Source organism: Aphelocoma coerulescens, assembly GCF_041296385.1.
Source record: "Aphelocoma coerulescens isolate FSJ_1873_10779 chromosome W unlocalized genomic scaffold, UR_Acoe_1.0 ChrW_unloc_scaf_1, whole genome shotgun sequence".
Classification (NCBI taxonomy): Eukaryota; Metazoa; Chordata; class Aves; order Passeriformes; family Corvidae; genus Aphelocoma; species Aphelocoma coerulescens.
This window is the reverse complement of record NW_027184080.1, coordinates 6,375,455-6,387,309: the sequence shown is the minus strand read 5'-3', so window position 1 is coordinate 6,387,309 and position 11,855 is coordinate 6,375,455.

Below are 11,855 nucleotides of genomic sequence, written 5' to 3'. Positions count from 1 at the left end.
CTTTGCTGTTTAGCCAGCTTGCTTGCTGAGACAAGAACTTTCCTTGGACTGTTCTGCTGTGGTCTGGATCACCAGCACTGGGAGACCCATGCCACAGCCTGGAGGGGCCACACCCCAGCTCTGGAGAGAGAAGAGCCACACCTACAGAAGGACTTTGAATTTCACCAGGTTCTCTCCACAGCGAGAGGTTTTATTATGTGCATTGTGTCTGTCAAATAAATTGTTTTTTTCTTTCACTTACCTCTGAGGAAAATTTTTCCCAAACCTGATGGGGGAGGGGTGGCTGAAACCTGCCTTCTATCAGAGGACGTTCCTTTTGGACATTCCTCCCAATTTGTCTCAAACTGGCACACCAAGTCAGTTTAAGTAGCAGCTTTTCATCAATGGCCCCTTTCAAAAATGTGTTTAAATGATCAAACCCTACTGCGTTATCAGGTCTCATCCCCACAGAGTGCCTGGAATCGGGGGTACATACGGCCGCAAGGTGACAGTCTTGCCCTCTGGGCCGATGATTTTCAGTTCTTTTGTAGGCGGCCAGGGAATCTGCTGACCTCCGACGCCTACTAGGATTGCAGCTGAGGGGGCCAGAGACCACTCGGGGGACCAGTCCTTTTCGGATATTATGTAATCATCTCCACAAGTGTCGACTAAACCTGTAAAAGACTTAGATTCTATTTGGCATGTGAGAAATGGTTGTTGAACCCCTATGACTTTGACCAAAATATTTGTGGGGTGCCTGTGCTCCCAAATCCTCCTGCATTTCATTGTTGCTGGAAGATCGGTGCTGAACAGGGATTTGCTGGCAGTGGTATTAATTGTGCCAGTGTGGTCCCCTGTGCCACAGTACAGGGACGACAAGGTGTCCAAGCCATGATTTTAATTTCCCCTTTATAGTCAGCATCAATGATTCCTGGTAATACAAATAGTCCTGTGCAGATGGTAGAGGAGCGTCCCAGGAGTAAAGCATGTGTTTGAAATGGCAGTGGCTCTCACACAGAGGTGGGCAGCAGGTGAACCAAGGTATCATTCAGGGTTGTGGTAGCGCTGATGGCCACATCCAGACTGGCACTTCTGGGGGTACCCCTTGCAAGGCTTGTGCTTGTATTGGTGTCAGATTGAGTGGGATCCTGCTGAATTGAGGGGCACCGGGCCCCAGTGTGCCTCCCTCCGAGTTTTCCTGCTGTGGAAGAAGGTTGCTGTCTTTGTCATATTTAGACCGGCATTGATTGCTCCAATGAAACCCTTTTTGGCAGCGAGGACGAGGGTTACCGGGCTTTTTATTGCCTTTTTGTCCCTTTGGACATTGCTTCCTGATATGTCCTACCCCCCCACATTCAAAGCACTTTAATAGCTACTCTGGCCACTTGCAGTTGTTGGGCTATTGCACTAGCAATCACTTCTGCTTTAAATTGTTCTGAGCCGATATTAGCACATGCCTTGATATAATCAGAAAGTTCAACATCAGCACGATTACAAATCGGGTCCAGGGCTTTTTTACAGTCATTGTTAGCATTTTCATAAGCAAGAGATTTTAAGACAGCATCAGCTGCTTCCTGCATATCAATTTGCTGCCTAACAGCGGATTGTAATTGATTAATAAAGGTAATGTATGGTTCCTGAGTCCCCTGCCTCACAGCAGCAAAACCAGACTAATTTTTTTGTGTCAGGTACTTTTCATAGCTCATGCATGGCAATAACGGTAGATTGATCCCACACTTGTGGTGGGAGTCTTAATTGTGCCCTAACAGTAGCATACATGTCTGTGCCAGAGAGCTGTGATGCAGTGATATTAATGGGTGGTTGTTGGTTGCTATTATTCAATGCCTGAGTCTGAGCCAAATCTACAAATTCCGTCCACCAGAGTATTGCTCTCCTGTCAACATTGTCTTAAAAAGAGATTTCCAGTCCACTGGCAACATAGTATGTGCTTCTGCAATTGCATCTAATAAATTCATAGTAAAGTGTCGAATTTCCCGTTTCACTCGTCGGAAGAAATAACTTCCAGGGATGGGACTATGCGATTACACAGATTTATTGTTTAAAATAACAAATGCATCAGTTGAGTGGTGAGATTTTACAATACCTCCGAATAATGGTGATTAGTCACAAGATTTAGAGTTACATCGTAATTTATAACTTTCTAATCCAATAGACACTTAAAACGACACTTTGTTTTGGATTTATGACCTATCACCTGTGGCAGTTCTCACTGCAATGCAGCTGTGTCTTGACCAATAACTTCCCATGTCACGTACACACAGATGTTTCTTTTATACCATCTACATTCTTAACTTAAACTATATAAAATCACACTATTATATTCAAAATCCTCCACCAAAACACCCAGTGTACATTTTTACTTATAACTATAGGAACACAGGCTTGTAATCTTTTTGCTTAAGATCTATAAATCTCTGTCAATTAAGCCAGACCTCGTCTCTTCCAGGGTTGTAAATCAAAGCCTCCTTTAATTGCAGGAGTTTCTATTCCTCTGTCTCCCACAGTAAAGGAGGAATGTAAACCATTTTCTTTCACCAATTTCTTCAGTTCCTTTACCATCTCATATGACAATTGTTCATGATGTGGGTTTTGATTACGATACACCACAGGCATTGCTTGAAAAAATTCAATATAACCCTCCTCCAATGCTCGTCTCTGGCATTTCTGTATAAACCTTTCTGGCTCAGGTCCTATAGGTGGTATTGTTTCCTCATCATAGTCACTAGAGGAATAGGACATGGTATAAGATGGTGGTGGAATATGTGAAACATTTGCGGCAGCCTTTTTGCATGCTGTTTGCAGTATTTCTTCCACGCTAGGAGCAGCTGCTGCCATAGCACATATTGGGGCTAGAGGAGGATATAAATCTGGTTCTTTTCCAGAGTGAATTGGACCAAGATCAAACAGATCCTCTTTCTCCGGATCATTCTCCTCAGCTGAAGTTTCATTAATAAAAACAACACAATCTGATGGCAATGCAGGTGGAGCATCTGCAAGGACGTGCTCTGCGTCCTTAAATTTTGCAAAGCCGAGTATATCTAACTCCAAGAATTAATATCATCAGGGTGGACATCATGATGGGTAATTTGGCGGGTTTGTAAACACTCACTGACCTTTTGCCAGTGAGTAAGGTCATAGGAACCATCTGATGGGTACCAGGGACAAAATTGTCTGACCCATATAAGTAATTGGATGAGGCTTTGGGGTTGGAGTTTATAACGCTGTTCCCTGGTGATGTGCAACAGACAGTCTTTATGCAGTTTTTTTGGATTTTGTTGCACCTTGCCCCATTATAAAAAAATGCTGCCTGACTATTCCCAAAGTCTAACCTGTTCTATAGCCAGCGATGAAAGGAGCTCCTTGGTGATCAGTTGAACATATCCACGGTTGGTTCGGTCAGGGTACACCACCAGATTGGATCACGTCAGTAATAATGAAGTCCCTGTTAATCGGGAGGCCATTTCTGGAATATGAATGCGAGACTCATAAGCTGAGAGCAAAATGAATCTGTTTATTCCAGACATAAAACAGTACTTATTCTCTTAGGGTGAGAATCTCTGTTCAATTCTTCGCACACAACCTGGTTGCAGGCCTGTAATAAATCTGTCAGCCTGACAGTTTGTTATTTTTCTCAAGGTTTGCAGGCTTCGAAGAAACAGGATGCCTTTCCTGTCTTCAGATTGTGTGTAATCTGCTTTCTTTGGTGCTTCTCAGGGTTTTTTTTTCAGCGCCAGACTTCCTGTACCTCCACAAGTAGTATGAGCAGTTCCTTTTATCCAGGCTCAGTTTGGTAACCATGAGGTAAGTGTATGGAAAATATAATCAAAGTTCAGTGAGCCCTTAGAGAGCTACCTGATGTAGAATTTGTTTCCAAAATTCAACCAAATTCTTATTAATTCTTTCACTCTGATCTACATAAGAACAACAACTAGTTTTAATGATTTTGAGGCTAGTAGGAAATTGAGAGCCGTTCTGTTCTGCAAAACTATACCAGACATATCATGGACTTCTTGTAAGGCTGAAATTGCATCTGAATTTTGCTTTTCAATATGTTCAATAACACTTAATATGATCAAATACTGTTATGTTTGGAATTACAGTCCCATGGGCACAGGCCCCATTTTTATCTAGGGGCATAAATTACCCAACCTCAATTTCACATATCCAAAATCACCTTGACAAGTTGTTTTTATGAAGAGTTTTTGGATACATTTTGGGCTAAAGCCACATGCAGATTTTGGGGCCAAACCTGAACCATTGTAACCAACTGTGCACATAACAGGCACAAAAGAACAAATTTAAACCACATCGTCCTGATTTGTATCAGTCCTTGTTTTCCAGTTATTTCAGGAGCAGAGGTCTTCTTAACTCTGAAGCAGTGAATTCAGGGTTCTCTGCCAGCACCTTTGACTGCAGTGAGTGTAGTCAGGACTTGGAATGGTCCTCTCCACTTACCTTGCAAGGGTCACTGTCCCACCATTTAAAGTATACCCAGTCTTCAGGCTGGAACAGATGGGCAGGTGTGTCCAATCCTTATAGATCTGGATAACAGGACAAATCTCTGGAGCTTCTGCAACGTGGAACTTAAAGCTATTAAATATCTCTGTAAGTCAATTTTCCCCCTCATATGGATTTCTCCTGGGATATGCAGAATCTGATAAAGCCTTCCATGCAATATTTCATAAAGACTTAGATTGTCTCTCCGCCTTGGTTGTATGTGGATTCTCAGTAAGGCTATAGGCAAGGCCTGAACCCATGTTATGGATGTTTCTTGACAAATTTTACTAACCTGTGTTTTGAGGGTTTGTCATAGGTTAGCAAGCATAGTCCCGGAAGGGATGTCCTTGCTAAGGGGTGCTTACAGCTTCCTCTGGGATCTGATAGAACCTATCAGATGGCCAGTTTGAATATGGACAATTCTTTAAGCCACTTAAAGTTGTGATCACCTCTGTGATACACACTTAAGAATAGACAAACTCCCCCCCAAGCTCTCTCTCGTTTCTGGCGCTGGGACAGGTGGCTGCGGGGCCCGAGCAGGACCCAGTGGGCCGGGCCCAGGCCCTGCTCGGGCCAGGACAGGCCGGGCTACGGCTCCAGGATGACCCCCCCCCCAGCAGGGCTGTGGGTAGCTGGAGCGGCTCGGAACCAACCCCCCCTCCACTGCGGCCAAGACTTCAGCAAAGTGGCACCTCTGTACGGCAGAGGTCAGGCGACCAAGAGCGATAAGCCACGCAGCTGCAAGGCTGAGGTGAGATTAACCCTTTTATTGCTGTAAAGAGCTGAAAACCTGAGGGAAGAGAAAGAGGAGATGCGTAAAGCTGAAATTCTGTTGTGAAGCTATGATATATCAGAGTATCCCATTGTAATTTCATGAAGATGGGGGGGTGGAGTGTTCAGCTCCTAAGCAAAAGCAGCTGCGCTGAGATAGGCAGATGCTGACACAGCTGTAATTTCATGAGAAGTTTGGACATGGAGAGATGAACCAGATGAGGACTTTTGCTCCAAATGGGAAAGCAGAAAACCTCAGTTCCTAGAGATGCTCCCAGAGATAGTCCTAATGATGAAGATGAGGAAGACCCTTTCCTCCCAGGGAAGGAGAAGGGCCTCTGGTTTTTTTTTCTGAATGGCTCAACCTTAAAATTGTACCCCAAAAGACTTCAAGAGTGGACCCTCGAAAGCAGTTGAGGGAAGAGCTGCAAGTTGGGGGAAGGGACTCACATCGTAAGCAGAGAGACTCCTCTTCCTAAATGGACTGAACAATACTTGGAAATGGGTAGCTGTCTCATTGTGATAATGTTTTCATAGCACGAGCAAGAAGAGACTTCTCTTTCTAAATGGACTGAACAAGGTTATTATGGAAGTGGTAAAGAGACTGAACATCTTAAGGGTTGTCTTTTTACATTGTCAGTGGGAGAAGGGAGGAAGGTGGGGGGAGGAGGGGAGTTCTGAAGTTGGTGTAATTTTTTTTTTCCTTTTCTTCTTTTAGGTCTGTTAATAAACTTCTTTATATTCTTTCAAGTTTGGTGCCTACTTTGCATTTCTCCTAATTCTTATCTCACAGAAGATAAACAATAATGAGTATTTTGGATGAAACCACTGTTGGGAAATAGAATTATTGGGATCAATAAAAGAACTGTGCAAGCAATAGGGCTGGAAGTTTTTAGGCTTGTGTGTGAGAGACACTTTCCATGGGAAAGTCCCTGTGTGAAGGAAAACAAACAGCCTGAGAAAAAACAGGGAGTGAAAAACTTGCAGCTGTGCTATCAGGGAGTGAAACGAGGGAAATGAACACAAAATTCTTTTGATCATAACAAGACTGTGGAGACTTGCCAATGTAAGTCCAATTATGTAGAAATAGAAATGTGTCTTGATAAGTTAAGCCACTTAGGAGCTAACAAGCTGGTATACTATATAAGTGCCTTTGGACTGCTAATAAACAGAGTTCATTTATCAACCATATTGGTTATGGACTGTGTTTCTCTCTCCCGGGCCCGAGGATCCGGGCTCCTCATCCTGCGCAGCTTCCAACAACTGGTGCCCAATGTGGGGCTCGAACCCACCACCCTGAGATTAAGAGTCTCATGCTCTACCGACTGAGCTATACCCCCTACAGATCCGACACCAGGTACCGTACCTACCGCACCTCCGGTGCAGACGCAGGCTGAGTTATCGGACGGCGACAACAAACAGTTGGGCCTAGAAGCCACTAGATGTCGCCCTGAGCCTGCTGGAACTGATATTCACAGAGCATGTAACACCCCTTCGTTAACATGTACTCGGGTTGATTGGAGAAAGATCGTAAAAACAGCCCTTGAAAATGAAGATTATGAACTCCCCGAGGCGATCGGAGATGCAGTTGCCTTTCCGGTAATATATCAAGCCGCTGGAGATAATGTAGTAAGAGAATATAGTCCAGTAAATATGAAGCTGTTAACTCAGCTGCGGGGCACAGTCAATGAGTCCGGGCTGCACAGTGAGCCTGCCAAGCAGATGCTGAACTACGTATGGGGTTGTGGGATTCTTTGCCCGGAGAATATTAAAACTATTATGAGAATGATTATGACTCCCTTACAGGTTATGCTGTGGCAGGCGCACTGGCAACGCCTTTGTGATGCTTCTGCCAATACCCATCATGATGCACAGGACCCCTTACATGGGGTTACGGTGGAGCAGCTTATGGGTATTGGGCAGTTTGCCAGAGTGGAAATGCAGGTGCAAGTGGGACCAGAAAGATTATTGGAGGCTATGAGACTTGCCCGGCAGGCGATGTCCTTTGTAAAAACAGCACCCCCCCAGCCTTCCTATCTGTCGGTTAAACAGGGCAGGGATGAATCCTTTTTGAGTTTCATTGATAGGGTTACTAATGCTATACATAATTCGGATGTACAGGATTTTATGAAGGGACCATTGTTAAGGCAGTGTGTCATGGAGAATTGCAATTGGTACACCCGGTCCATACTAGTTACCCTGCCTGCTGATGCACCGGTAGAGCTGATGCTAGATAGGATGACCCGTGTGCCAGTAGGGCCACAGGCAATGTTAGTGGAAGCTGTTAAGGCAGTAGGGAAAGATCTCCTGCAAGCCCAGACGCAAGCTTTTGCAGCCTTTGCCCCCCTGAAAGGGGTAGAAGCACCAAGAGACGGGTGCTATATTATCTCTAATGAAGTCAAGTACTACCGATGTGGCCGGAGAGGGCAGTGTCGGGTCCAATGACTATGGTGCCGTAACTGTAATCTCAATACTCACTCCACGGAACTCTGCCAGAGGAGGTCGGGAAACGGGAGATCGAGCGCCAAGGGTCGCGGCGCCGGGACACCAACAGCGATGCCAGTCTCCGCAGCTCCCTGCAACCTGCCGGTTGCCTTAGGCCAGAAACCCGAGGAAGCCTTGGCTTGGACCTGGCAACAGCAGTAGATGTGACCTTAATCGACGGCCGGCCCCAGAGGATTCCAACTGGCATTAAAGGGCCCCTGATTATCAATGGACAGTGCTATGGAGCTTTGCTGTTAGGCCGCTCTTCTAGTAGCCTGAGAGGACTTTTTGTATTGCCTGGCCTAATTGATAAGGACTATAAAGGAGAAATTTGCATCATGTCTCAGACTCATTTTCTACCTGTGCACATCCCAGCACACAGCAAGATCGCTCAACTGATCCCTCTGCCCCACCTGACTGCAGACATAGCCGAGGGAACGCCAGAGCGGGGAACGGGAAAATTTGGTTCAACGAGGAGCCTCGCTCTTCTCACCCTCCCACTAGCTCAGCGGCCGGTTGCTACCACAGTGTTCACTTGTGATGGTGATTCTATAACACTGTCTGCACTTTTGGACTCTGGAGCGGACCTGACAATTGTGGCCAATTCATGCTGGCCTCCACATTGGCCCCTTCAACAGGCAATAGGGGGGTCAAAGGTGTCGGGGGCACTGCTTCGGTGCAACGCAGCCAGGAGAGACTTCAAGTCATACTAGATGGACGCACTGCATCTGTTGTAGTTACAGTGATGCCTCTGCTTGAGAAAGTTAATGCTTTAATAGGGAGAGACGTGCTCGACCAGCTGGGATTTGTGCTGACCACTGACATGCCTTTTTGGTAGAGGCCGCTGCACTGACTTTCCCGATAGCCTTGCACTGGATTACAAATGCCTCAGTGTGGATCGAGCAGTGGCCGCTCAAAGAGGAAAGTCTGCAGCAAGCTCATGCGCTGGTGCATGAGCAGTTAAATCAAGGACATTTGCGACCATCTACGAGTCCATGGAATACACCCATCTTTGTAATCAAGAAGAAATCTGGGAAATATCGGCTGTTGCATGATTTGCTTGCTATTAATGCTCAGATGCAGGCTATGGGGACCCTGCAGCCTGGTCTTCCCAATCCTGCAGTTGTACCTCAGAACTGGCATTTACTAATAGTGGACTTAAAAGACTGTTTTTTTACTATCCCATTGCATCCTGATGGTATGCATCGCTTTGCTTTTACTCTCCCTGCAATAAACAGGGAGGGACCTGCTTCTCGTTATGAGTGGACAGTACTTCCACAGGGGATGAAGAACAGTCCCACTTTGTGCCAGATGTATGTTGATGCTGCACTAAAGCCGGTTTGAGTGCAGTGGCCGAAGGCCATCATTTATCATTATATGGATGATATACTGATGGCTCAACCAGACCCAATCACCCCCCAGCAAGAGCTCCTGCTCACCAGACAGTTGAACCGGTATGGCTTGATCGTTGCGCCCGAAAAGGTTCAGCGTACACCTGTTTGGAAATACCTGGGGTGGAGTATTACTGAGGCACAAATCAGGCCACAGAAGGTGACAATTCAAACCAATCTCAAAACTCTGAGGGATGCACAAAAACTCTTGGGTGACCTACAGTGGCTGCGGCCCATTGTTGGCATCAGTAACGAGGATCTGGAGGTGCTGCGGCCCCTGCTGAAAGGGACTGATCCTTCCTCGCCTGTTCGGCCCACACCGGAGCAGGTGGATACTATTCAGCGTATTAGTACTGTTATTGCAGACAGAGAGGTTGATCGAATGGACGCTGATATTCCAGTCGACTTCACCATCCTCCATGGAGAGACGCAACTTATTGGTGCACTGACTCAGTGCATAAAGAAAAAGGGGGAGCAGATTAAGGTCTTGGAATGGATGTTTACAAGCCTACAGCCTAAAACAACATTGCAACAGAAAATTGATAATGTGGCAGAATTGATACAGAAAGGCCGCACCTGTATAATACAAGTCACTGGGCAAGAGCCAGGAACGATCTACTTGCCAATGAAAAGAGCTGAGCTCGAGTGATATCTACAAAATTCTCAAGCTTTGCAAATTAGCCTGCTAAGCAATGCCCAGCAAATTGAAGTACAACCACTCAGGGCCCCGGTACTGAAATGGATGACACAGCATACATGGATTCAGATTCCCAAAAGGAGTAAGCACCCACTACAAGAAGCAGTAACCGTGTTCACTGAGGCTGGAAAGAAGTCCCGACAAGCAGCTGCAACGTGGCAGGTTCAAGGACAATGGTGTCATCAGATACTAGAGGCTGAACCTGGAGACTCTTTGCAGACCCTTGAATTAGCTGCAGTGGTCTGGGCCTTTAAGTGATGGTTGTCTGTTAAACTCAATGTAGTAACAGACTTGTTATATGTTGCTGGCATTGTGGAACGGATAGAGGATGCTAGGATCAAAGACATAAATAACAGACGCCTGTTTGAACTACTGCGCCAGCTTCAATCAGCTATCGGTCAGAGATCGTGTGCCTATGCTGTAATACATGTCAGGAGTCATCTATGGACAGAGGGCCTGGGCGAAGGGAATGCCTATGCAGATCAGTTAGTCTCTGTGACAGTGCCATTGAATGAATTTGCAAAGGCACGGGAAGCCCATAACACATTCCATCAGAATGCAAGAGGTCTTCATAGACAATTTGATATTACCATGGAAGAAGCTAAAGGAATAGTACGGGCATGTCCTACATGCAGTCATCATGGCCCGGGTCTCGGTGTAGGGGTTAATCCCCGAGGCTTAGGCCCGAATGAACTATGGCAAATGGATGTGACCCATGTTCCTGAGTTTGGCAGACTGAAATATGTGCATGTCACCATAGACACTTGCAGCAAATTTATATGGGCATCAGCGCAGACAGGAGAAAAGGCCCTTCATGTGATACGACACCTGACCAGCTGTTTCGCCGTGATGGGGGTACTGCAGCAGATCAAGACAGACAATGGTCCTGCCTACATTAGCGAGCGGCTGCGAAAGTTTTGTCAGCAATGGAGTGTGCAGCACGTCACTGGAATCCCTCATTTACCTACAGGGCAAGCTATTGTGGAGCGTGCTAATCAGACACTAAAGTTATATTTAGCCAAGTTCAAGGACATTTCAGATGTGCAGGAAAAATTAGCAAAAGCCTTGTACGTATTAAATTACTTGTGTTTGTTTGGGGATAATGACGCTGCACCTGCCTGTCTTCACAGCAGTATTGTAGAAGCAAAAAGGAAAGTAACCAAACATTTTTATGTGATGTATAGGCACCCAGCTACAGGGATCTGACAGGGGCCCGCTGAGGTTCAATATTCAGGCAGGGGGTACATGTGTGTGCTTACCCCAGCAGGACCTCTGTGGGTACCCAGCCGCTGGACTCGTGCTGCGACAGAGCCTGCAATGAACAGAGCCGACCCTGGATCCAGAAGTGCATCCACTTGAGGAGGAGAGGCTGAAAAGGGCTTTGTGCCCTCTGCATATAGACTGTAAATCTGACTTGGAATAAGAGTATTAGCAGGCATTTTTCAATCAGCTGCCTGCCTATTTAGATCAAGTGAAAGTAGTCAATTTAGCAATTAGTTATGCATTTATGTTTTTACCTGGTATTTTAGCAAACAGGCCTTATGCTATTTTGCTTAAACTTGCTTGCTGGAAGATGTTATGTTTAAGTTCTGTTACATTTAAGTTCTGTTAAGTTTACGTGCTGTTAAGGTTAATTTCTGTTAAAGTTAAGTTCTTTTAAGTTTAATTTCTGTTAAGTTTAAGTTCTGTAAAATTTTAGTGATAAGATTAAGTTGTGTAAAGTTTAAGTAATGTTAAGGTTAATTCGTGTTAAGTGTTGTTAAGTTTAAGCAAAGTTAAGTTTAAGTGAAGTTAATTTTAAGTTCTGTAGAGTTTTAAGTGAAGTTAATTTTAAGTTCTGTAGAGTTTAAGTGATGTTAAAGTTAAGTAGCCACTAAGTTTAATATAGCCTTGCAAGTGCTTAAGAAGTTGGGGGGGTGTGTTATTAGTGTTAGACATATAATATTATAAAGTTAAGTAGCCATTGATCTTCTGCTATTTGCCCACAGCCACGGCTGTGAAAGGTTCCAAGGTTT